This window comes from Artibeus jamaicensis, unplaced genomic scaffold (assembly GCF_021234435.1).
Source record: "Artibeus jamaicensis isolate MK-2021 breed Jamaican fruit bat unplaced genomic scaffold, CSHL_Jam_final scaffold_916, whole genome shotgun sequence".
Lineage (NCBI taxonomy): Eukaryota > Metazoa > Chordata > Mammalia > Chiroptera > Phyllostomidae > Artibeus > Artibeus jamaicensis.
The window spans coordinates 54292050-54298466 of record NW_026522059.1 but is presented as its reverse complement, the minus strand read 5'-3'; the positions used below and the strand labels follow the sequence as shown (position 1 = coordinate 54298466).

General features: G+C 42.5%; 1 pseudogene; it reads left to right on the top strand.

The window, feature by feature from the left end:
• Positions 1-215: 215 nt before the first annotated feature.
• LOC119049353 (ubiquitin-associated protein 2-like) lies at positions 216-3075 on the top strand (annotated as a pseudogene).
• Positions 3076-6417: the final 3342 nt, after the last annotated feature.

The following is a 6417-nucleotide window of genomic DNA, read 5'->3' as shown; positions in this document are numbered from 1 at the left end:
TGGGGGGAAGTGAAATCCTTTGCCGTACTCCGCAGCCATCTACCCTCAACCCTCTATCTATCTATCTATCTATCTATCTATCTATCTATCTATCTATTTAACTATTCCCAAGTATAAGACAATAAGACCTGGAGCTGTGAAAGAACCATAGGTAGTCAGTGTTTAGGAGACTAAATATTCTACTTTGTAAATACTGTTATTTGTATATACTGTAAATGATGATATTGGTGGGCACTAACTGAACCCAGGGAAACTGGGAACAATCTCAAAACCAAAACCAGACAGAGCACAAGCAGCAGCACAGGCCACTGCAGAACAAACTCGACTTGCACAGGTGATTTCGAACCACAATGGTGCTGACTTTGAAGAAAAGGTGAAATAATTGATTGATCTCACAGGCAAGAACCAGGATAATTTTTTTTTTTTGCTTTGCATGACTGCAATGGGGATGTGAACAGAGCCATTAAAGTACTGCTAAACCCAAATACACATTCCTGTGAGATGGTTGGGAAGAAGAAGAGAGTCTTAGGACAGAGGAATGGTGGCCAAATGGAATCCAACAAGGAAGGCAAAGACAATTGAGACCAGGACAGAGACTATAGTTGGTGCACTAGTGGGCCACCAAGACAGGGAAGAGGTGCCAGCCGTGGATGAGAATTTCCAGGTCAGGAAAATGGATTAGATGGCACCAAGAGTGGAGGTTCTTCTGGAAGGGGCACAGAAAGAACCAGAAGAGGTTGTGGACGAGGCAGAGGTGGGTCTGGTATGTGGGGAGGAAGGTTTTCTGCTCAAGGAATGGGAACTTTTAACCCAACTGATTATGCAAAACCAGCCAATACTGATGATAACTATGGCAATGATAGCGGCAATACATGGAACAACACTGGCCACTTTGAGCCAGATGATGGGACAAGTGCATGGAAGACCACAGCAGAGGAGTGGGGAACTGAAGATTGGAATGAAGATCTTTCTGAGACCAAGATCTTCACTGCCTCTAATGTGTCTTCAGTGCCCCTGCCTGCAGAGAATGTGACAATCACTGCTGGTCAGATAATTGACCTTGCTGTTCTGTTAGGGAAGACACCATCTTCAATGGAGAATGATTCATCTAATCTGGATCCATCTCAGGCTCCTTCTCTTGCCCAGCCTCTGGTGTTCAGTAACTCAAAGCAGAGTACCATACCACAGCCTGCTTCAGGGAACACATTTTCTCATCACAGTATTGTGAGCATGCTAGGGAAAGGGTTTGGTGATGATGTCTAAAGGTAGCAGCACCACCAGATCCCAGTTCCTGGAGCAATTCAAGACTCCACAGGCCCTGGCTCAGTTGGCAGCTCGACATATGCAATCTGGAACCACCACCACCTCCTCTTAGACATGGACTCCACCACACAATCCCCATTGCTGATGCAGTATGATTTGAAGAACCCAAAAGGTTGAACAGTGCACAGCCCCTTTACAAAGCACCAGGCTTTTACCCCATCTTCAACCATGATGGAGGTGTTTCTTCAGGAGAAGCCATTTGCAGTAGCTACCTTTACAGCTGTACCTCCATCTCACTCTTCTCCTCTGCCAAGGAAATCCACCTCAGCTCCACAAATGTCTCCTGGGTCTTCTGATAACCAGTCCTCTAGCTGTCAGCCAGCTTGGCAAAAACTGAAACAGCAGAAGAGAAAAGCCTCCTTGACTTTGAAGATTCCTGCTCTGGCTATGGAGATGCCTGGCTCAGCATTTGGGGCACTGCAGTTTGGGTAAGAGCCTGTCATTTCTAATTATGAATCCACTCCTACCACAAGCACCTCTTTAAGCCAGGCTCCAAATAGCTTTTATACCAGCATGGCCAGTGAATCTTCATCCACAGTTTTACTTAACCAAAGTCAGGAGTCTGGTTATCAAAGTGGCCCAATTCAGTTGACAACCTATACCTCCAAAAACGATTCTCAGGGCCCTCTATATGAACAGAGACCCACACACACTGGGTGGTACCCCATCTTCATCTCTTCATCCTCCTAAAGGACCTGACTCAGACAAAGAATGGCTTCAGTTCTGTGCAGGCCACACAGTTACAGATCACACAATCTGTTGAAGGTGCTACAGGCTCTGCAGTGAACTGGTATCTGCAGCTTCCTTCTTGATGACAACCAATCAGCACTCATCTTCCTTGAGAGACTTGAGCCACAGTGAGGAGATTCCAAATACTACTACCACACAACACAGCAGCATGTTACCTGCTCAGCAGAATACCTTTTCATCATTGACATCTTCTGGGCACACTTCAACATCCACTCTTTGGCACACAGGCATAGAGAGTGAGGTGAATCTTCATTCTTCCTCCAGCACTTTCTCTACCACATCCAGCACAGCCTCTGCACCTCCCCCAATGGTCAGTGTCTCCTCCAATCTCAACAGTGGCAGTAGCCTGGGCCTCAGCCTAGGCAGCAGCTCTACCATCACAGCCTTAACTTGAAGCTTAGTTGCTACAACATTAGGAAAAGTTCCTCCTAGTCTTCCTCCTGGGGTCCGACCATTGTTGCCTAACTCATATTTTATGACTCCAGGGCTGTTACATGCCTACCTGACACAAGTATATGATTATAATGTCTTGAAGATGCTTCAGCCAAGGTTTCTGTTGGAATACTAAAGCATCCCATTTCCCACACCTACCGTGCCACTGACTGGTAGGGATAGTAGCCTGGCCAGCAACCCTTATTCTGGTGACCTCACAAAGTTCAGCCATGGAGATGCCTCCTCCCCAGCCCAGCCACAACCTTGGCCCAACCCTAGCAGAAACAGACACAGACTCATCATGCTGTGCAGCAGAACCCAGCACTGCCTCCTAGCTACAGTTACACCAGCCTCCCATACTACACAGGGGTTCTGGGCCTCCCCAACACCTTCCAGTATGGGCCTGTGTTCCCTGTGGTTTCTACCTCTTCCAAGCAGCATGGCGTGAATGTCAGTGTGAATGCATCAGCCACTCCTTTTCAACAGCCAAGAGGACATGGGTCTCATGGATGCAATACTGGAAGAAAATATCCACCTCTTTACAAACATTTCTGGACATCAGAGAGCTAATTTGGCCCAAGGCTGGGGGCTATGTTTTGTGTGTGTGTATAGATTTGCACTGAAGTCTTATTTCAGAAAGCAGACCACTGAGGAGAGCCTGCTGAGCTGGGGCCATGGCCTGCATGGCTTGAGGAAATGAGTTGGTGGATACCTTCTGGGCTTTGAACTTGCCTTTCCCCCATTTCCCTCTCCCTCATGTGTCTGACCCTGTCTTACCATTTCCAGTTCAAGTGGAGCAGCATCTCTGAAGCATCAAAGCACATACCTGCTATTGCTTTTGTTTTCTGGAAGGCATATAGTTTCAACATATAACAAAAATATTTGCAGTCTTCAATAAACTGTGCTACTTCTTTAGCTTAAAAAAATAAAAAGAACCAAAGACAGATCCAAAAAGGGAGCATAAGGCTAACTCCAACAACCGAGAGACAAATTTCACTTTGCTACCCTATAGAACTTAAATTTTATTGTTTATTTTTATTATTGTTTTTTGATATTTTTATTTCTTTAATTTGATTATATATTTGTATTTCTCCTCTGTTTAGTTTTCTTTGTTTTGTTTGTTTAATTGCATTGTTTGACTGGTTTTCTTTGTTCTCTCATATTGCATTTTAATTTTTCTTCTTTCACTTCAATCATATTCCAATAATACACGACTCTAGGTCTTTTACTTTCTATCCTTTTTATTCAAGTCATATATTTCTTATCATATTATTGTTGTTGCAGTATTATTGTAAATAATTATTGTTCCATAGAATTGTACATACTACAGAGCACCCCTCCTCATCTTGGCCCATTTCACTATCTTCCTGAGCTTTATTACTGTTGTGGTGAACTCTATCCTCTCACACAATGCCTAGTTTTTATCCTTTACTCCCACAATATCTCACCATCTAACCTCACACAAGCGCTCTGTTTTCTGGATTCAGCTACATTCCTTCTCCCCTCAAATAAGAGTGTTATCTCTTTTACACCTTTATAAAAAATAGCTAGTTGGGTGAAGTATCATGGCTATCACTGTGCTTCTCCAAAGGACCTCCTGCCTCTTCTCTATTTGTTGGTACTTTAAATCCCATAGAATACTTTCTCACTGTTTTAATACATTTTACCTTTGCCTGGCACTGATCCCATACAAGATAAGGTTCGAGTTGTGAGTACCAGTAAACCCTTTGGAAGAGTGAACTCATCAACAAGGGAACCACCAACAGGTAAAACCCAAGTACAACAAGAAAACTCACAAAAAAAAGAAGAAAGACTAACCCAAGAAAATTCAGAAAAGAATCAAATAGACCACAACACTGAATTCTATAGAACTCCTACCATAGAAATTCACCCTACAAAGACAGCTAGAAAAGCAGAGCATCAGGAAGCACCAAAGCAAACAAAAAGAGTCACTTGAAATGGGGAGACTAAGAAAAAACCTCCAATTAAAAGGAATGGATGACTCCCCACTAAAAGAGCTAAATGAAATAGAGGCATGCAAACTATCAGATATAGAATTCAAAACACTGGTTATAAGGATGCTGAAGGAACATGCAGACAACTACAAGGAAATTAGTGACAACTACAACAGCATGAAAAAGTAAGCAGAAACTAAACAAGAACTAGGAAGAAGTGAATAATGCAATTTCTGAAATAAAAACAAACACACTAGAAGGCATACAAGCAAGCTGGATGAAGCAAAGGACAGAATTAGTGGGCTGGAATCAAAGAAAGAAACATACTAATAGAGCAGCTGCACAGAAAAAGACTCTAAAATATGAAGGTAGCTTAAGGGAACTCCAAGACAACATGAAATGCAACAACATTCAAATCATAGGAATACCAGAAAGAGAAGAAAAGGAGAAAGTGATAGAAACACTGTTTGAAAAAATAATAACGGAAAACTTTCTGAACCTGGAGAGGGAAAATAACATGCAAGTTCAGGAAGTATAGAGGGTCCCAATCATGATGAACCCAGAGAGGCCTAATCTAAGACACATTATAATTAATATGCCAAGTCTTAAAGATAAAGAAAAAACATTAAAAGCAACAAGGGAGAAACCAGAAGTAACATATGAAGGTGCGCTGATAAGGCTAGCAGCTGATTTTCAACAGACACACTTCAGGCCAGGAGAGAATGACAAAAATACATTCCAAGTAATGAAAACCAAAGACCTGAAACCAAGACTACTCTACCCAGTGAAGCTCTCAATTAAAACGGAAGGTGTAATAAGAAGTTTCCAAGACAAAAGGAGGCTAAAATAATAGAACTCCACCAAACCAGCACTGCGAGATATGCAAAATGAACTGCTATAAGAAGAGAAAAGAAAACAAATGAACAGAAGTACAAAGGGGGGGAAAATTAATAGATAACTATCAATAATAACCTTAAGTGTTAATGGGTTAAATGCTCCAATCAAAAAACTTAGAGTAACAGCCCTGGCTGGTGTAGCTCTGTGGATTGAGCATGGGCCTGCGAACTAGACAATAGCAGTTCCATTCCCAGTCAGGGCACATGCCTGGGTTGCAGGCCGGTTCCCTGCAGGTCAGTTCCCAGCAGGGGAGGCACGAAAGGCAACCATACATTGATGTTTCTCCCCCTCTCTCCTTCCCTTCCCCTCTAAAGATAAATAAATAAAATCTTTAAAAAAAACCATAGAGTAGCTGAACGGATAAGAAAACATGACCTGCACTTATGCTACTTACAAGAGACCCACCTCAGGACAAAAGACCATCACAGACTAAAAGCGAAAGGCTGGAAACAAGTTTTCCAAGCAAGCAGACAAGAAAAAAAAGCTGGAGTAGCAATTCTCATATCAGACATAATAGACTTCAAAAAGGGGGCATAAAAGTTTGGCTATTTCTTCATTGCTTAGATTTATCAGCTCTGGGGCTCTGAGTTGTTCTTGAGCCATGTTTTGATCTGTTCGTGCCTGTTACAGATGAGGAGAGTAGCCTTGATGTTTACGGGGGCGGGGCCACCCAGGTCGCAGGTTTGTGATGCTGTATGTGGGGGCAGGATCAGAGAGGGAGCAATGGCGGTCCTCTACAGGCAGGAAGGGGCTGGAAAGAAGTATTCCAAGTCATAAAAACCAAAGACCTACAACCAAGATTGCTCTATCCAGCAAAGTTTTTATTTAGAATAGAAGGACAGATAAAGTGCTTCTCAGATAAGATCAAATTCAAGGAGTTCATCAACACCAAGCCCTTACTATATGAAATGTTAAAGGGACTTACCTAAGAAAAAGAAGATTAAAAAGATGAACAGTGAAAGGACAGTAAACTCACAGTTATTAAGAACCATACCTAAAAAAAAAAAAAGAACCACACCTAAAACAAAAGCAAATTAAGAGGACAGCTAGATCAGGAGTG